Below are 21,817 nucleotides of genomic sequence, written 5' to 3'. Positions count from 1 at the left end.
GCAAGTTTGACCTGTGTAGTAGCAAGTTGTTGCTACATTTCAGACTATTTGAGCATGAATTCATGTACTGCCTCTTTGTCTTTCTACAACTGTTGGACCTATTGCTGCAGCTTTGCTTGTTTCTTCTTTTGGTGTTCAAAGTACTATTGGAGTACGAGTAGGGCATGGTCAGGGTGCATGCTTGAAACTTCTACCGGTGCTGCCAATGCTTGTGTTTCCTTGACTGGAGTTTCCTGCAAGTCTAGCTTGTGGATTGGAGACAAATTTTCAAATGGGGTCTTGGGGGGTGAGTTGAGGAATAACCGGACCACCTTGTCCTTGGGATTTGACCATGTTTCCTTTGGCATCATCGCTTTAGCTCGTTAGTTAAGCTTGATCTTTTTGGTTTATTTTTGTTTTGCTTGCTGAGGAGGCATCTCCTCCTTGGCTAGTGGCGTGTCCCAAAGTGTGTCTGCTAAGGACTTACCATATACCGCTTGCAATGCTTCATCTTGAGAATATTGTGCCTCTTGAAAGTCTTGCACTATTGCATCCTTCAATTTATCATATTCTTTGGTGTCCTGTAGCTTTGTTCTATCACGCATTTGTTTTATTCTATCCTCTCAGTATTGTATAATCATGTTTTGCATCTCTTCTTTGTTATGCACTGCAAATTCGAACAATGCTGCAATGAAGGTTGCAATCTTGGAATGTGCATTAGAGGTAGTCAAATCCTTCTTTGCAATCTTGCTCATCAGATGTGAGTGCAATAGGTGAGCCCAAATTATGTGTGTGCCCTTCTCGGCTACGCAGAGTACTGCGTAGGAATCCTAGCTCATTGTGTTTGGCTTTACCAAAAGTTGCATCCTTTTGAGAATCTTGCACATTACTATAACAAAGAAATAATTTGTTGACATCGACCTGTATCTTGCACATTACTAATAAAGAAATAATTTTTATGTGTTTCAGGCGGTCCGAATTCCTTGTGCATCTCACTATCTACATCATTTTTGTATGCAACTTCCTCCTTAAGCAAAGGCAATTGAAAAACTTCCGAGATAACCATGAGATTGTTGCTTAACATACCTCCGATTTCTAGAAAACTTCATACTATGAGGATCTTGAGGAGCCTTCCAAGATGTCCACGAAAGACTCGCATACTGAAGCAAGCCAATCTCCTTCAACCATTTTTGGTTTTTGCTAAGGTCCAAAGAGACCTTGAAGTTGGCAAAACTGGCCGTCACTATCTGTTTCTTGAGCGGTGGCTGGGGGGTTTCATCATCCGACTCTATCTCTTCACTTTCCATGGATTCGGTATGGTGTATGTTGTTTCTCGTAGTGAGGGTGTCACTTGTGCGAGCAGTCTTGTTGAATTTAGCACCATGGAATCTTTGTACATACGGGCATTGATGAGTCGGTATAGCGAATCTAGTACCCTCTATATCCTTCGCCCAGTTTTTTGTGAGTCAATAGACTTGGGGTGTGGAATGAGGTCGGATAGGCGGAGCATAGTCGAACTTTGTTGCGATTGATTTGGAGGATCAAAATCGGACTGAATGGTCATTAGAGTCGGACAAAAGTTGGACTGGAGTGGGTGAATTGACGTGGGATTGAATACGTGAACAAGGTATCGGACCTCAATCAAAATCTATAAAGTTTGAAGAGACACATGAGGCGCATGTGAGGCGGATTGTAGTTGGATTTGTTTAGTTTGGTCACCGTCGGAACCTTGGCGGAGTTCTTAGTCGATTTTGTCGAGTTGTTTGGACTTCTGTCAGAAACACGTCGGACCATTGTTGGAGTGGAGCCCGTCGTGGCGTCATCTTATTGTTGCCTCCTCTCACCTACATAATTACTTTTATTTATTGTAGAGTAAGTTGAGCATACCTGAACCAGATGGGAAGTGCGACAACGTCGTTGCTGTGTTGTTGGCAGAATCTGCACTGAATGTAATTGTAGCCAACTTTTATGTGATTGCTTGCTATGATGTTGTGCAAAGCTGTTACTAGGCTCCCTTGGATTTCTCTTTGAAGGCATTCTCACTGGGGCATGGAACTCCCGTTGTATTTGTGCTGATTTTTTAAAAGCCTCTTCGTTGATCTTTGTCGGTAGAAGTGTTGTCTCACCAACTGTGGGTACCAGGTGTGTTGTCTTGGTCCTATTTTTGAATTGAGATGGAGTTCCCTCGAAGCTTTGGTAGGGATATATCTTTATGATAGTTGCTTCTTTTCAAGATATAAGTCTGCTTTGAAATGCTGCATGATACCCCATTAATTAGCTGCTTGGTTGAAAAAGCGACTGTATAATTGTGTACCTCAGAAGGGTTCTGTAGTGAAATGTTTCTCAAAGGAGTTGTCATGTAGGTCTGCCAATGTCCCTTGCTCATATGTATCAATCACCTTGAACGGGCCATCATACCTTAGTTTGAATTTACCTTGCATTTTGCCCAGTTTAGTGTTGAACATCAACACCAAGTCTCCTTTTTTGAAAAGCTTGAACTTTGTATTTCTATTGATCCATGCTGCCCTCCTTTTCTGGATAATGTCAGTTGTATGGGAGCTGGCCAATCTATCCTTATCTAATTGTAAAAGCTGATCCAACCTTACATTGATGGAGTCTTCTGCTGAAAGTTTGTTGTCAATTGCTACCCTGAGACTTCCTGCAACAAACTCCATGGGTACTACTGCTTCACAACCATACACTAGCTTGTAATGTGCAACCTTCTAGACCTCAAGTTCATAACCAAACCATCAGCCTCAAGAGACCACAAAATGTGGAAGGCTGCAGAGGTGCGATTCTTTAGACTCACCTCTCTAGAGGGTACATTAGCCAAGGTAGATTTCAAGCAATAGCAAAGCAATACTGAACAAAAGTCACACAAGAAGCAAAGACATAAACAAGGATAAATAGCAAAGGGCCAACAAAATAGCAATGCAAAGCTGAAACGAATATCAAAGAATATGGAAAGGCAATAATAACAAATAAGGCGATGGCCAAAAGCAAAAAAGCAAAAGCGCAGCAATCATGGCAGACAAAGACAATGAAATATGCAAGTTGTACATAGAATAAAAGAAAAGAGAAGAAACAATAGTAAACAAACAAGAAGCAAGTGCAGTGCAACGATATAGAAAATGATAGCAGCACATAAAAATCAATAGAGAAGTAGAGCACAAGAAACAAAGAAGAGTAGTAAAGAAGGAAGAAACAACAAAGCAAAAAGTAGCCAATGGCAAGCATAGCAACAAAAGGGAAAAGCTATGAAGTACAAGTAGCAATGAAGTCCAACAATGCATCCAAAGATGTGGAGGATCCTCCTCTATTCCTGGGGCACCAACTCCCTTTAGTGAATTTAACAATATGCCATGAGTAGAAATTATTCAAATTAACATGGTTGTGTTCTACACTAAAAGAGCTTCAAATATGTCTTTACACCTTGAAATTTGGGTAACACATGAAAAAGTTACATTAATTTGAAAGGAGATGGGTTTTCATATTTGTTTTTGTTTAACCCCCCCTCATCCAAAAGACCCCCCCCCCTTGGGCCGCACATATCATGAAAAATATGCACAAATCTTAAAATCTTACATATTTTTCAATGTACATACCTTATACTTTGTGGGAAGGGGGACATGAAATTTGGATATTTTTCCCTTGCATATTTGAAATTGTTTAAGGAAATCAATGCATATTATATATGGACCTTGCTCCCGCCTACCCTGGATTTTGGACGAGGGTAGTAACATATTACATATTGAGTTGGCACCCTAGGCCTCTATTCAAGTGCTTTGCCTTGACAAACAACCCTTGCTATACCAAAAAATTGAGGAGTTCAGGGTCCTAAAGGCCTCGTACTAGATGCACATGGGCTTGTTCTCACAAGACAAGAAGTGGTAGCCTCGATCTCAAGCAATTGTGTTCTAATGGGTGTATAAGCCTATGGCTTTGCCTTTGGCATGCCAAAAAGAGGCACATCTATGAAAATGAAGAAGCAAATAAAAGCTTTATATGAAGAAAGAGAGGCACATATGTAAATATGAAAAAGAAAGAGAGGAACATCTATTGAATTGTTTCTTTTTCATAGAACTCTGTAAAGAACTATAATTTAAAAAAAAACTAGAACAAGATAAAAAATTTTAAAGCCAAACTTGAAGATGCGTGGAACCGGCTTCGGGACTGCTTCACGATAGCGATGGCAATGGAGAGCGAATAAGGAAGGGAGGGTGCAGGACCAAGTGAGGGATAAAGTGAGAGAGGATGAGGGAAAAATGAGGTGAGGAGATTAGTAATTGTGGTGGCCATGCAACTACATGATTATTATATTTGATATATTTGGACAACATTTTGCTAAATTATTGTTCAAGCATCTAGTAATTATGGGGTACTGATTAAGGAGCTAAGGTATGTCAAATTATGGGAGGCCAATTAAGGAGCCAATACCCTAAGGTTGGTCAAATGTTTTGGCACTAGGACATCTTCACTTGCATTGACAAGTGGACTCACTACAAAGCACCCAATTTATGGATGCCAAGAACTTCATGTTCACTTTATCTAGTTCTCTTCTACCAAATTCTAGATGCTACAGTTGTCTCTGTTCTCTTCTGTCTTTCCTTCTCTTCCTTGCAACAACTCTTTTGCTTGCCTGCTATACTGTTCACAAGATGAGCAAGCAAATAACTATTTTCAGATCCAAACCGGAACAGAAGATGGTATTGGTTTTCAAAGAGGATATTATGGAGTTAGTCTAGCCACTTGGAAAGAGGCGTTCAACTTGCAAGGTGTGTTTATGACGCTAAAGCCTTTGACACTCAATATTGCCAAAATAAAGATTGAGCCAGCAAAGCTATCTTGTGGTGAGACTAGAATTTTACTGGATTCCAAGGTGAGAAAATACTACAAGGAGTATAAAGATGATAGGACCAACAAAGTGAAGATAACTTTAGAGAATGACAATGAATGACAACATGCATCATTTCACTAGCATCTTTGAGTTGATTCAAGCTCTACCTTTGAACACTAGTTTGTATGCAGCATTGTATAATGTTAGTAGTGCCTTCACGTTGATGAGCTTCCAAAGAGCTATTATGGCTATGGAGTAGAAGAATGATTGTCATCCATTGATCAAATATGTCACATGTAGTAGTGAATTATTTTGCAAGGGATATTTGTTTTAGTGGACGTGTTGGGCATTCGAGTTGCATCAACTTGGAATGCTCTTATTACTTAAGAATGCATTGTCAAAATGAAACATAGTGGAGAGGAATACTGAAGCATTGTTTCCCCGTTGGGTTGGTTGGTGCCGAGTTTGGTAATATTGCTTGTTGTCACCATTGTGGACAAGCCCCTAGATGTGTGTCCCCATTTCTATCTGTGATTTATTACTACATTCCCAAGGACCACAATATTCGATGTGCTATACATCATGGTAGTCATTACCATCCTTACAAAGAGGGTATCAATAGGGCTAATGCAGAAGTTATGGAGGAAATGTTGGTTTTACATGTTGAGAGTTCATGCTCAACATCATGTGATCATGTGTGCATAGCACCATCACGTGATCATATGTGCATAGCACTAACCTTATAGAGTGCTATAAAGGAAAGGGTTAGCTTCCCTAACCCTAACCCTAAAAGGGTTTGTATATATTCTATTTTTTCAACTAATTCTAGTGTACAGTTAGTCATTTGTGGTGTGCTCTCTAGCTGTGCCCTCTCTCCTCATCTCCACTCTTCTCCTCTCCCCTCTTCATATTTTGTCATGGTATCAGAGCATGGTTCTGCCTTCCGTTGAGGCGCCATCCTTCTTGTGAGAGTGATTGAGAGATTGAGAGATTGAGAGAGATTGAGTGTTCCATTCTCTTCCGTTGAGAGAAAATTCCGTCCATCGGAAGAAGATTTCCGTCATTTGTTCTTGAGAGATTTCCGTCATTTGAGAGAGTTATTCATTCCGTTCATTCTTTGTGAGGACTTCCATTATGAGTGAGAGAGAGATTGTCCATCCATTATCTTTGTGAGAAAGATAGGGAGAGTTCCGTGAGGTTGAGATTTGGAGGAGGAAATCTTGTCTTTGAGAGAAAAAGAGAGTTGTTGATGGAAAGAAAAGCCAGGGAGTAAGAGTCCTTTTTTCAGAGTTTGAGGACTGGAGAGGGACATACTACAGCTCCACTGCAAACGACGAACCTTTGAGCTCCTTCACAAGCTCCCACACAAGTCTAGCTCAAAGGGCTCAGCCTACCTTCAGCGCACCGACTCGAATTCTTGAGCTCAAAGCCCTGCAACAACAAAACTCACCAAATGGCGGTCTTTCACAAAGAGAAGCGTCTCACCAGCCTGCTCTATTGACTTTGCATCCATAGAGGCGATGCTCCAAAGCAGCTTTACTCAACCAAAGCTCCCATGACTGACGTCCAAAGTGCATTCTATCGTGGCGACTCCAACAGTAGCTTGAAATATTGGCCACTCGTCAAGCTCACTGCATCTCGAGCAGCTACGGCAATGACATCTGCTTTGTTTGAGGAGTTTATCTAAGGACGATAGAAGCATCACAACCCCTTATGAAGCAATTGTGGAGCAGCAAACACCTTCAACTTTCAAGCAAGTGATCTGCCACAGTGCCTTAGCTTCGTTAACGAGCCCAAATACGGCTCCAACGGCCCATGCAGCGAAGCTGACAAGGGAGCTCCATAGTCGAGCCTCTTATGTGAATCAGCACCTATCTATGACCTCCAGCCAAGCGCACAACCGTTGGTCACTAGGTAGCAAGCAACTCTACGGCTGCTCTCCGCCATACGATCACCGGCCAACGCATTCGATCAGGCTCGTTGTGCAGAGACTTAGTAGACAAGGTTGACGCTCCATCGACTTGCAAACCCCCGCTCCTGGCAACGCCCGCTCCACCACCCATTCAGCGCCTCTCTACAGCTACAGCCTATGCTCTAACTGTGCTGCCACTTGCTCGACGGATAGCTTCACCCGATGTGCATCGGATGACCAGTGGCTGCTCACAGCAGACTCACGCCAACAAAAGCTCCTCAGAACGACTGAGGCTAGTAGCCTCAGCACCAACACCAGAACTACTAAGCCACGGACACTGGCTCTCTAACGACCGGCATCAAAGTCAGTGCATCTCCAACAAAACCCAGCGGCGGCTCCTCCAACGAACAGTTTTCTCAACAAACCATCGTAGAAGACGACGGAATCCCGAGATTCCATCGGCATCTCCAAAGATTCCGGCTACCCACGCCCTGGCACGTGGAGGATAAGGCACACACTCACCTTGCGACACGTGGCAGATAGGGTTGGTCAGCCTAACCCTAGTCAGTTAACCAGATAAGGTTTGCCCCTAACCGTGGTTGAACAATTGTGGTTAAGTCAAGTGAATCACGGTTAAATCAGTTGGTTAGATTCATGCCACGTGGCAACCTTATCTCCAAGTGCCACATCACCTGCCACGTCAGCACCGGTAGCCACGTCATCACCGATTGCCATGTCATCACTGCCACATCATCTGCCACATCATCATTGCCACGTCATCACTGCCACGTCAGCACTGCCACGTCATCTGGCCACGTCATCAGTGCCACGTCATCAGTGACACCTCAGCACTGCCACCTCAGCACAGAGCTTCACTGGCACACCTCTTGCTAAGCACAGTGCCACATCATCACTGCATGTGACTCACAGTGACACATCATCATTGAGCACCATTTGCACTCCTTTTGCCCCTCCACCTAGATCAAGTCATATCTCTTGATCCAGGAAGAATTTGAGGGTGCTCCAAAAAGGAAAGTCGCTCGATTTTTTGTGCTCTACGCGCTCGTTACATCACGCGCACATTTCGGCGCAAGTTACACTCACATTTGAGCCTCGCCGACAAAACCACTTCCTTCACGCACATTTGCCTCTACATCGACGCATCTGACCCAGCACTTAAAAAGAACAAAAGAAAAGGAATTATTTGCTGCTCTTTCATCGATCGACGGTTGGTTTAGATCTAGATCAGAGTAGACTAGATCGCCATAGAGGGGACGCTTTGAATTCCCCAAGTTGCCAATCTAAGCCATGCCCGAAATTCCCGACTAGTACCTACTCGGAGTCAGTCCATACGCTCACATCCGATTTCACATCATTGCATTACCTGAAACCATACGTTCATCAGTTCAGTGAGCAGACTTCAGAGTTCAGAGGCATTGCAGATTGATTCAGTGGGCAGATAGCACTTGATTTCACACACACATGCCACCATTGTAAAGCCTATTTGGCTATCTCACGGCATCGTGCACATCATTTTCAGCCTTGTAAAGCCTCTTGGCTATTCCCGGCATCATTGCCACAAGCCTTGTAACACAGGTCAGATCTTATTTACTGCAGTTCTATCTTCACCGACGGTACAGAGATTTCACTTGGCATCTTCAGTGTATTTGCAGTTGATTCATACAGAGTTTTCCAGGACACTTTTTGAGTACATTGTTTGCACCATGTCGACTAGCAACCTCAATCTGGAGGCATCTGCTAAGTTAGACAACTCCAATTACGGTACATGGAAATACCGAATGGAGACCATTCTTGTGCTTCAGGACAAATGGGAGTATGTTGATGGATCCATACCTAGACCATTGGCCGATCCAGCCACCAGTAGCTCTACTCCATCTGTTGTCACGGCACCAGCAACGGGATCTACATCGGGATCTACATCTACACAAACAGTTTTCGCACCAGTAGCAGATCCTGCCATTGCCCGAGCTCAAGCAGAATGGGATAAGAAAGACAAGTATGCCTATCACCTGATCAAGCAGAATGTGCAAGATGTCATGCTAGGACAGCTCAACACAGTCAAGACATCAAAAGAAGCATGGGATATGTTCGCAGCTCTCTACGAGTCCAAGAACACATCCAGGATTCTCACCTTGAGAAACCAGATCAACCAGAGTTTCCGCAATAGCAATGAAACCGGTCATGCTTATGTACTCCGCATCAAAGACTACAACAATCAACTTGCAGCAGCAGGAGAGACTATGAATCCCGCAGAAATGGTTCAAGTAATCCTGAATGGACTAGGAGAAGGATATGAGAATCTGGTCCAGAGTATTGCCATCCAACGGCAAATTCCAACACTGGAAGAACTTCAGTCAGTTCTACTTGGTGAAGAACTCAGGACTCAGGCCATTCAAGCACGTAAAGGTCATTCTAATGATCAGGCATTCACAGCTTCAGACAGAAGCAGAGGCAAAGGCAGAAACAGAGGTAGATCATATCAGAAAAGTGGTCAAAATCAAAGTCAGAATCAGCATCAGCATCAGCAGCATCCTCAGCAACATCAAAATCAGCAAAGAGGAAATCATTCCAACAGAGGAAGATTCCAAGGACGAGGGAATGCATCCACCAATGTGTCAAACATTCAATGCAACTATTGTCACAAGTTTGGACACTATGAAAGAGATTGCCGCAAGAAGCAGTATGACCAAGGCGGTCAATCCAGCAGTAATCGAGGGAATTCCCGAGGAAGAGGAAATCATCGTGGTGGACATTCTAGTCACAGTCATTTTGCAAATGAACATGGCAATATGTTTCTTGCAAGTGAGGAATTGCATCAGACTGATACAATGCACCAAGACACTGATTTCAATCCCAAAGAGGATTTCAGCTATCAAGTCGACCAAGTGGAACAGGATCCTTGGTACATCGACAGCGGTGCATCATCTCATATGACAAATCATCAGGAATGGTTCACAGAAATGAAGCCATTAGAAGGTCAAAAGAATGTCATCTACACAGCAGACAATACACCGAATCCGGTTCAAGGGACAGGTGTTATCCCTATGAACAATTTCACTGGTACAAAAGGATTAGTCAAAGATGTGCTCTATGTTCCGAAGCTCAGCAAGAACCTTTTGTCAGTAGGTCAAATGACGGAACACAACTACAAAGTCATCTTCGACGGTGATGAATGCACTATCAGAGACAAATCCAAAAGAGGTCAGCTAGTAGCAAAAGGTGTCAAGGAAGGACGCTTGTACAGGATGCTAGCTATCGTACCAGATAAGCATGCCATGTCAGCTCAAATGCAACAGATGCCACTATCTGCAAAATGGCACAAGAGATATGGTCATGTCAACTTCAAGTACTTGTTAGATCTAAGGAATCAAAATATGGCAATTGGGATTCCGAAGCTACAGTTTCTTGGAAAAGTTTGTGAAGCATGCTGCTTCGGCAAACAAAAGTGAACCAACTTTATCAGAAGTACCTCTCGTGCACGAGGTATTCTTGATTTAATTCATACAGATGTATGGGGTTATGCCCAGACCCGCAGCATCAATGGTTCACTTTATTACTTGACCTTCATCGACGACTACAGCAGATATTGTTGGGTCTACTTTCTGAAAGAAAAATCTGAAGTGTTTGCCAGATTTCAAGAATTTAAAGCCATGGTAGAGAACCAAACAGGCAGAAAGATCAAGGTCATGAGATCAGACAGAGGAGGTGAATACATGTCTTCAGCCTTCATGAACTTTTGCAAAACTCACGGCATTCGAAGACAATTCACATGTGCAGATACTCCTCAGCAAAATGCAATAGCTGAAAGGAAGAATGGGACTTTAGCAGACAGTGCTAGAGCAATGCTTAGTGAAAAGCATCTTCCGAATCAGTATTGGGCAGAAGCAATAGCTACAGCTAACTACTTGCTTAATCGGCTTCCTACCGAACCGATACAAGGTATGACTCCTTATGAAGCATTCACTGGACACAAGCCACGCATTGGGCATCTCCGCATATTTGGTTGCATAGCATATGCCCACATACATGATGATCATTGCAGGAAATTGGATGCGAAGTCACGCAAATGCATCATGGTTGGCTACAGTGAAGACAGTAAAGCATACAAATTGTATGATCCCATCAACCGCAAAGTCATTATTTCCAGAGATGTAATCTTTGATGAGGAATCAGAATGGAAAACCTCACCTACACAGGAGATAGAAGCATCGACTTCACAGTCATCTACAGAACAGGTTGATGAAGAAGAGCAAGAATTGCCAGCAACACCCCAAGCAGTGCCACAGCAGCTCAGACGGTCTACTAGGGAAAGCAGACCACCAGCCAGATTGACATATGCTCAGAAAGGCAAAGCAATTCAGGTGGAAACCACCAACTATGCTCTTATGACTACCATCATGGCTACAGAAGAGCCAGTGTATTTCGAAGACGCAGTAGATAAGCCAGAATGGCAAACTGCTATGAATGAAGAAATAGATGCTTTGTATAAAAATAACACTTGGGCATTATGCGACCTTCCACCAAGAAAGAAGGCCATAGCCAACAAATGGGTATACAAAGTGAAGTACAATCCAGATGGCAGTATTCAGAGATACAAAGCCAGATTAGTTGCAAAAGGATTTGCACAACAATATGGCCAAGATTATGATGAGACTTATGCTCCAGTAGCAAAGATGGATTCCATACGGTTCTTGATATCACTAGCGACACTCAGTAAATGGAATGTGTATCAGCTCGATGTCAAGAATGCATTTCTCAATGGTTATCTAGACGAGGAAGTCTACATGCAACAACCAGCCGGTTATGTTGAACCAGGAAAAGAGAACAAGGTTTGCCATCTCAAGAAAAGTCTCTACGGCTTAAAGCAAGCACCCAGAAGTTGGTACAGCAGAATTGACAAGTATTTTGCTGATCTGGGATACATGAAGTCCAATGCAGATCATACTCTCTACTACAAAGTTCAAGGGGAAGATATTACTATTGCACTTTTGTACGTAGATGATCTGATTGTGACAGGAAGCAAGGATAGCTTCATCAGAAAATTAAAACAAGACTTATCTGCAGAGTTCGACATGAAAGATCTTGGACTTATGCACTATTGTCTTGGAATTGAGTTCTGGAGAGATTCAGATAGCACATTCATGAGTCAGCTCAAATATGTTGACAGTCTCCTGAAGAAGTTTCATATGGCAGATTGCAAGATTGCAGCCACTCCCATGGAACAGAGTTTGAAACTTACTAAAGATTCAGAAAAGCCTACAGTCAATGACAGATACTACAGGCAACTCATTGGATCTCTTATATATCTGACAATCACACGGCCAGATATTTGTTATGCAGTAAGCTCACTAGCACAGTTTATGGCAAATCCAAAACAGTCTCACTGGAATGCAGCCAAAAGAGTCTTGAGATACATCAGAGGTACAAGACAATTTGGGATAGAATACAGAGGAAGTCATCCACGGTTGCATGGATACTGTGACAGTGACTATGCTGGAGATCATGAGACCAGGAGATCGACACAGGGATATGCATTTTTCCTTGGTCAAGGTGCTATATCATGGTTGTCAAACAAACAGCCAACTGTTTCTTTGTCTTCGACTGAAGCAGAATATAGGGCACTCACTACAGGTGCATGTGAGGCTATATGGCTCAGAAGGCTATTGTCAGAAACAGATTACTTTGATGAGTCAAAGCCAAAAACAATATACTGTGATAATCAATCGGCTCAAGCATTGGCCAAAAATCCAGTATATCACTCCAGAACAAAGCACATTGATGTCAGAGAGCACTTCATCAGAGAAAGAGTGTTACTTGGTGACATCACACTGCAGCATTGTGATAGCAAAGAAAATGTTGCAGACATCTTTACCAAACCACTCGGTAAAGAGCTATTCGAGAAACACCGACTAGCTCTTGGTTTGATGCAGAGGAAGGACATTCCCATTAAAGGGGTGTGATGGAATGTAATGCTCAGTCCTTCTTTGATTCCCCAGAATCATCATCTTGAGGGAAGGCCTACTTCATGATGTTGATCTTGAGGGAAGGTGTTGAGAGTTCATGCTCAACATCATGTGATCATGTGTGCATAGCACCATCACGTGATCATATGTGCATAGCACTAACCTTATAGAGTGCTATAAAGGAAAGGGTTAGCTTCCCTAACCCTAACCCTAAAAGGGTTTGTATATATTCTATTTTTTCAACTAATTCTAGTGTACAGTTAGTCATTTGTGGTGTGCTCTCTAGCTGTGCCCTCTCTCCTCATCTCCACTCTTCTCCTCTCCCCTCTTCATATTTTGTCATTACATGCAAAGCTGAACTTGTTTACCACTCCAAAGAAGATGGAGATAACTATTAGTAGAGACGTGATTTTGGATATGCCAATGGGTGATAAGCAAGGAGAAGTCCATTGGAGAGGAAGAATTTGCCAAGTTTCTTGAGTATACAACTCCTTTATTAAATAGAAAGCATATTGAAAAATGTTTGGAGAATACAAGCACAGCCCAAAGTATGACATGCAAGGAACTTGAGGTCATTCTTGATCTCAAGGAGACATATAGGTACCCTTTCATTCATAATGCCTTGTTTGAGCACTAGCCCCATGTGTTCAAAATGTCTATCAAAGGTATTGGTAATGGTTTGGAATTGGTTAATAGGATTAGACCATGAAAAAATTTGTAGGACATGTGGGCTCATTTTGACCATGTTCATAGAGTCCCTGGTTGGCTCCCAATGTCAGCGCATATATGATCCTTATGTGCATGAACTTTTGACTATCGCAACTTGTGAGTTCCGGGTTGAAAATAGATTTGTACAAGCTAAAATTTGAAATTTTCTTAATGATGTGGTTCAAAAAAATGGGTTTCTAAAACCAAAGTTTAGAGGTTTTATGAGGCCATAGCTAATTGGCTTGTGATGTGCACTGTCTATTTTGGAGGTGCAAAAAAGGAAGTGCCAAGTAAAGAAAGGATTTGTGTTTTTCATTAGGGGAAAAGCATGGTGCATCATTCTAACAAATGTATTCAGCCTTTTCTCTGAATGAACACAAGTCATTGTGTAGGAAGTCGAGAAATACTTCACTTGGAAATGCTGCAGAGGTTTGCAAAAATGAGCTCAAAAAATTTTGGCATGTGGGCCATGCAGTGCAAGGTGAGATTCTAGAGTTGGAAACATGGTTGGATTGGTGGGATACAAGAGCTTTTCATTAGGGTTCTTGGTTTGTTTCGCAAGATGAATCTGGGGTGTTTGCCTCCACCACAAATCTTTCCGAGGCTAAGCATGCAAGCATGAGAGCGAGTGTGTGGGATACAAGGACCAAATTTCTCTATTTAAGGCTACAAGGGCAGATTTTTCCTTGTGAGTCCTTCAAAGTGTGAGATATAATGCCTATATGAAAGGAATTTTTGGGATGGTGAACATGGTGGAACTCTTTTATAGCAGAGGTACCGAATCATCTTCGAGTAAGCGATTGATTGATTTGACAAATGCTTCAATGCAAATGTGAGCTCACCAAAAATGTAGCAGACACGTGTGAAGTATTCGCAAAAAACATCAGACCCAAATGTGATCCTAGAGAAGGATAGCCATAGACCAAAATATGTGACAGTCACTGTGATCAAGCAACACATTGCATGCTCATGCAGAAGAAGGCAACTAGTCTATAGTGGTAGAGACAAACATTGCAAAAACAATGTGAGCAATTCATAAGACTAAGCCAAACAAAAAAATGACTTCTTGTGGATGCTTGCCTGGCCAACGTGAGAGGTGTGGATGGGACATTGCCAAGGGAGACGGGTGTAAAGAGAGTGGGAGAAAATGAAGGAGTCTCACTTGCAGCTTTCTCACATACACAATGGGGGAATATACACAAAGGTGGAGGCTAAAAACAATTTTCCTCTTCTTAGTTGTGAAAGCCAAAAGAACTCTAAGTACAAAAGAATAGGTGAATCCTATATGTGGGTCTCAAACCAAACTCAGCTAACTAAGGTGGCATACTAATGAAGCCACTAAGTAGAGTACATAAAGATAGCTATCATCATTAGTCATGGGCGGTGTACCAAACGCATCTGCAGCTAATAAGTCGGTGATATAAATGCACAATGATCATCCTCGCATGGCACAAGTGGAGCTCGATATCTCAATACTCCCCCTCAAGCTCAATCCCAATTCCTACACACCAAGTAGGTCTCTGAACTTGCGCAGCTTCTCTGCACCCAATGCCTTTGTGAATATGTCAGCTACCTAATCCTCTGTGCTGACATAAACTAGATCAATAAGACCCACTAGAACCTTCTCCCACACATAGTAATAATGCACCTCAATGTGCCTTATTCTAGCATGATAGACTGGGTTATTTGCCAAGTGTATACTGCTCATGTTGTCACAATAACTGACAACTGACCCATATGTAGACTGATGCATATCATAAAGTAGCTTATGCAACCAAGCTACCTCACATGCAGCCATTGCCACATCGATGTACTCAGCCTCTGTGCTCGACAAGCAACTGTAGGCTGTTTCTTGCTGCTCCAAGTGACTGCAACACTCCCAAAGAGAACATATATCCACTTGTGGATCGTCTATCAGAAATACTACCAGTCCAATCAGCATCACTGTATCCATGCAACTGTATCTGAACCCCAATCTCATAAAATAATCCATACTGCAATGTGAACTTCACATACCTCAATATGTGTCTAGCTGCATCCAAATGTGGTTTCCTTGGAGCCTGCATAAACTGACTTACCAACCCAACAGCATAGCTCAAATTCGACCTGGTAATAGTCATATAAATCAAACTTCCTACTATGTGTCTGTACATAGTAGGGTCTTTTAGAAGCTCACCTACATCTGTGCTCAACTTCACATTCTACTCCAAAGGAACTGAAATAGCTTACAGCATGTCATCCCATATTTGGACAGCATGTCCAATCCATACTACGTCTGCAAGAGCCATATCCCACTTGTGGATCTAATCATCTCAATGCTCAAAAAGTAACACAGCTCTCCCAAATCCTTCATCTCAAACTTATGCTTCAATAGCATTTTCACATGAAGGATATCTTCATCACTATCACCTGTGATGATCAAATCATCAACATAAATGACAAGCAGCATAATGCCTTTCTCTGTTTTTCTCACATAAAGTGAGAAATCTGCCTTAGAAATCTGAAAGCCAATAGTGACAAGATACTATCCTATCTTGTCAGACCATGCTCTCGGTGCTTGCTTCAAGCCATATAAGAATTTCTTCAACCTGCAAATAAACTCAGGATGAACAGCATGAACATAACCTAGTGGCTGCTCCATATAGACCTCTTCTTGTAAATCACCATGCAAGAAGGTATTCTTTACATTCATCTGATGTAAAGACCATCCCTTTAATGCAGCCATAGCAATGATTGCTCTTATGGTTGCCATCCTTGCAACCGAACTGAATGTTTCTTCATAATCAATGCCATATGTCTGTGCATACCCCTTGACAACTAATCTTGTCTTGTATCTGTTCACAGAATCATCTACATTGTGCTTCACCTTATAAACCCACTTGCAGCCAATTGCATTCTTGTCTTTAGGCAAAGACACCAATTCCCATGTAGCATTTGCTTCCAAGGCATCCATGGCTTTCTCCCATTTTTCTTTTCCCATGGCTTGCTCAAAAGAAGTGGGTTCCGGTTCATGTATCACTTTGACCATATAGGCATAGTAAATGACTGTAAATCCATCATATTTCAGCCTATCCATAGGATGCCTAGCTTTGATAGACCTGTGCAAAATAGGCTCATTGCCAGGTGCTCTCAAAACATCCTTTGTCTTCCTTACTCCAGGTGTAACAATAGAAGGAATACCCAACTCATCATCAAGACTCTATTCTGAGCCACTGGATTCACCATCCACATAAGAGCGACATGCATTCACATCAACCATGGGCTGATCTACTTTCTCTTTTCCTTTTCGTGATACTTTCATACCACTATCTGCATTGCTTTGGGGAGATCCTCCTGATCTCAATCTGCCTATCCATGGCGAAGTATGTGAACCACTGCTAGAGGACACTACAGGTCCACTAATATTTTGTGATTGCTGCTGTGAATTCTGTGCAGCATTACCATTTTGTGCATCTACATCATCAATCACATTTGTTGGTTTATACCAACTGCTCATCTCATCAAAAACATCTCTGCTCACTGTAAACTTACGAGTAGAAGGGTTATAACATCTATACCCTTTAACTGCAAAGAATAACCAATAAATATGCACTTCTCAGCTTTTGGATCCAACTTGGATCTCAACTCATCTGACACATGAACATAGGCAATGCAACCAAAAACTTTCAAATGAGAAATATCTAGTTTCCTACTAGTATACCTCTCCTCTGGCGTCATGCCATGTATTATTGTAGTGAAAAACTTGTTCATTATGTAGACTGCTGTAGCAACTGCTTCAGCCCAATAATAATATGGCAGATCTTTTTCATTGAGCATGGCACGAGATCCCTCTCCAATGTTTGTTTTTCCTTTCTGCAAGTTCATTTTGCTGTGGGGTATGATTGCATGAGTATTGATGCTTTATGCCATGCTCTTGTAGGAAACTTGCAAGCTCATTTGAGAGGTACTCTCCCCCTCCATCTGACCTTAGGCATTTTATTTGCAGGCCTGTTTCTTTTTCCATAGCTTTAAAAGCTTTGAAATGCCCAAACACTTCACTTTTCTTTTTCATAAAATACACCCAAACTTTTTTGTTGTAGTCATCAATAAAAGTGACAAAATAATGACAGCCTCCAATAGATGCAGCTTTAGTAGTCCACACATCAGAGTGGATTAATTCCAATGGCCTCTTACTCTCTTGAACATGTCTAGGAAATGGTTTCCTTGCTTGTTTTTCAAATTGACAAGATTTACATACCTTATGTATTTCTGCAACTTTGAACTTAGGCAATCCTACAACAATATTTTGAGCTTACATTAATTTAAGTTGCTGTACATTAACATGACCAATGCGTTTATACCAAGTATCAATATCTGCAACTACACTGGTCCCATGTGCAAACATTACTACACTCAATTCAGGCATGTCCGCATCCAATGTAAACATCTTGCCCTTCTTCTTTCCTTTTGCTATCAAGCGACCGTTATTTTCCATATCCTCAACAAAGTATCCATGAGGATTAATTTGACCTGCAAGCCCTGCTCAATCATTTGACCAACAGAAACCAGGTTCTTGGTGATATTCAGGACATGAAATACATCAGACAAGTATTTCTTTTTTCCATCCTGCATAGATAAAAGAATTTTACCAATCTGCACAATAAAATGTACAGTATCATCACCAGTCTCCACAAATCCTGGTCTTTTCATTTTTCTTGCATTTTGTATCCATTCTGCATGACCTGTCATGTGGTTTGATGCACTTAAGTCAACATACCACACATCATTGCTTTCTTTTGCACTTGTCACAGAATTGATCATGTGCTGCACCATAAATAGATGTTCATTTCTGTCATCACCCTGTCTACTAGAGGATACATAATTGCCTTACTGCAATTTTTCAGTCATGATGTCATTCTGCTTTTTATAGTAGTCTTTAACCATATGACTCATTTTACCACAATAGTAGCATTCAACATTGTTGTTTGCATTTTGGCCTCTCTACCATCCACCATGACCTCTTTGGCTCTCCTTGCCTTCAAAGAGGTTTTACAGGTATCCGAGTAGAAAACCACGAGCGGAGAAGTCCGAGCGAGCCTCTTTGCAATATTTTTTAATGTATATTCATTCAAGGAATCATATTGGAACACTATTACAGTGGCATATGTTAAATACCAACTATATTTATTCAATTCTAATAGTACAAACTTTCCACGTATAGTATTTAAAGAAAATGTTAAAACAGGTCAAGGTCATTTGCAACCCCCCTAGAATGATACATTATCTTTCGGAACATTCATATTTTTAAATTCATTATTATTTTTGTCTATTCTCCTCACACCCAAAGTAGACTATTTCTCTAAGTTGGCCACTCATGTATGTGATTCCATCCATGAACAAGGTTTGAGCATATTGCATAAAACTTTTACTAGATGTGGAAGTTTTGCCCAATATATTCCTAACCGAAAAAACATTAAATCCAGATCATGGATCCAGGATTCCACACTAAAAATTGTAACCCACAAGCGTAATTTAAATTCTAAATTTCAATGAACCAATCCAACCAATAAATGTATGTGTGCACTTCAGCTTGCTCATCTATATGTAAGCCGCCAAGTGATATTTTACAAACCACATGCAACAAGTTTACCAGATGTAGGTAATATAACAAGTAAGAGTGACAACGTATGAAGGAAAAGGAATGCATATCATAGAATCTTACATTAAATAATAATGCCAACCAACAAAATAGAAGCTCAAGATTGTTTCCAAAAGCCAAAACAATATGTACCTCCAATGTAGATTTTACTTGTGCATTAATAAACTAGAGTGCACCCAAAAAAAGTTTTCCAAACTATTGTCTCATACGCGTAATATCACAAAATTTCAGAATCAAAATGATAGCCAAAAATAAATATCGTGTATGTGAGATAGCACCAATGTCTTGTAGACCATAAAGTATAACCATAAACTAATTCTCATCGGCGGAGTCATCCACAAATAAAGTCCGTTGTCTCCTCTTCTCCCTCAACTCATAGTTATATGATTTGTCATTTCTTTCCATGTACATGGCCATACTCTCTGCGCAAGTTGGCAATTCACTTCAAAATGAAACTTTAGAACTCCCTTACACGTGTAAATGAAAGGTATTTATTCAAAATAAAGAACAACATTTTTTACTCGCTAGTCCAATGGCACAGCAACATTGATTTCTTCCTCCTCAGCATCGACGTCCATGAGCATATGCTGCTGTGTAGACGATCCCACACCTGCATAAATAGCATCCACCACTCCTAGAAGTAGTCCAATACATATCTCTGGGTCATTGTCTATTGCCAAGCAAGGGTGACCAGAGTGGAGTGCAGCCCTCAATCCTGGTCCTGTCCCTGGCCCCATCTCAAGAATGGAACCATTTGGAGGACACAACATCTCCAAGAACATAAGTATGAATGCAGGTTTCTTCTCAAGAGATCCACGCCATGCACCTCCCTTGCCAACTCTTTTGGAACGATGGACTAAAGGCAAGTAATGTGGAAGCAAGTTGCCATCTAAACTCATCCTCATCATGGAGGCCACACCCTTTGCTGATTGCATGTTAAATGTGGGTCTTTGCCCTATCCTCCTCATAGCCATAGCATGGAAAACATAAGACTATTCAAAAAAGCATGAGTCAATTTCTATGTGATTTATGATACAGAAGTAGAAACAAACATACATATGAAGACTCACCTTCACACCAATCCCAAGTGTGTCTAAAATGCCTTGAGGTTCCATGCTTTGTACTATCCATCTGCTTGAAACAAAACAATATGTACCAGAATCAAACCCTAGCCTATAATCCACAAGACTTCATGAAGTGTTCAACACAAATAAATTTACCTGCAAGCCACCTCCATTTTTAATCTTACTGCATAGCACTTCACAGTAGGTAGAGAAGATGGAGAACAGAAAACCAATGTCCACCCATTGTCATCCATCACAACTGCAGCAATGGCCAAGGAAGAGGAGATATGATCTTCTGTGATAACATTCCAAGGTGGAACCTCTCCTTTACCACCTATAACATACCCTGTGGGAAGATCCACAATGCAACAGTCCACACTCCATGTGCATTGTTTAGAGTTTCGTTTCTTCCCTTCTTGGTATAGAACTGCAAAAAAATCGCGTAATTCTTGATATCCATCTGCAAGCTATGATTGCACTATCTCTTTGCCCAATTTGATATAGTCAAACTCCCATACCTTTACCCAACTCCTAGGTATGAGGGGATGTTTCCAACGTGGTAAAAAAGATAGTGGAACCCAAATAAATTCAATGGAGAAAGGCTTTCTCACTATCCTAGAGTCATCAACTTCCAGAGTATCTACAAACATAATAATGCATTCTCTCCCACTCTGAAAGCCTTATAGTTCCTTTTGTAGTCATGTCCTCACGAAAGACTCTATGTGTGTACATGCAATATGTAGGAGGATTGAGCACTGTCCATGCCTTACAAATAGATGGAATGGTCTGTATCTTTTTTGTTTCCAGCAAATGAAGAATAAACCTATTCAAAACCCAGGCAGTTGAAAGCATAAGAATACTATGAAATAGAAATTCAAGAATGAGGCAATGAAAGATGAATGCTTACCTATAAACAACTCTTCTGCTTGCATTCACAAGGTCAACCTATTTTGCAGGCACGGTAGCCACAGACATGAAGGATGCAAAAGGCTCATACAAATCACTCTGATGTCTTGCCACAATATCCTCAAAATATTCGCATAGTGTAGGATGCTCTGGCAACTCCAAAGGAGAAACACCAACAAAGGAAGCCTGAACCTGGAACAACCTATGACACTCTTCAAGAACTTGGTCCATAAAAACTTCCTTTGCAAGCCACCCAATGAAGGCATGGTCACTTGATGGCATTCCATAACTATTCTTCAAATTCAAATCAGACCCAAGTAAAGATAATAATGAAAGCTGCCTAGCCTTAGTGCAAGACAATGGCCACTTGATACAACTTGTCTAGTGTAATTTTAGCGGTTGTGTCTTCATATGGCAAGGACCATAATTTGTGAAACCAATCTTTGCCATGTGCAGGATTTATTATTGACAAAATCTGTGAAAACCACATAAAAGAAATTCAGCGTGACATTTGAAAGCAATGCATAGTAATACTAGACAAAGGGAAATGCACACTCACCCTATGCATCTTTCTCCTATATGTTTGAGTGACTGTTCTTTTAATGCCAGCTATTTTAACAACTCTTTCATCTTTATCCATTCCAGGAGGCAACTTCTTACAAGCTACTTCAAAATCAGATTTCCACTTGCCCTACAAAGGCAAGTATGCAACAAATCTATAATTCAAATATATAGAGGAAGTGATGAAGCAAAAGCAAAAGGAAAGAAAGCATGAGGTAGAAAGTATAA

General features: G+C 41.3%; 1 long non-coding RNA gene across 1 annotated transcript; it reads right to left on the bottom strand.

The window, feature by feature from the left end:
- Positions 1-19,971: 19,971 nt before the first annotated feature.
- On the bottom strand, positions 19,972-20,294 carry LOC147903356 (uncharacterized). The gene is made up of 3 exons (XR_015540755.1): positions 20,279-20,294; positions 20,129-20,189; positions 19,972-20,050 (listed from the first exon to the last, which is right to left on the bottom strand). It is a non-coding gene; the product is annotated as an uncharacterized LOC147903356 (long non-coding RNA).
- Between the last annotated feature and the right edge of the window lie 1,523 nt (positions 20,295-21,817).

The sequence above is a fragment of the Dipteris shenzhenensis genome, chromosome 3 (assembly GCF_047967505.1).
Source record: "Dipteris shenzhenensis isolate YYH24624 ecotype China chromosome 3, Dip_SZ_1.0, whole genome shotgun sequence".
Taxonomy (NCBI): Eukaryota; Viridiplantae; Streptophyta; class Polypodiopsida; order Gleicheniales; family Dipteridaceae; genus Dipteris; species Dipteris shenzhenensis.
The sequence above is the reverse complement of the archived record's forward strand: the minus strand, read 5'-3'. Positions and strand labels throughout refer to the sequence as shown.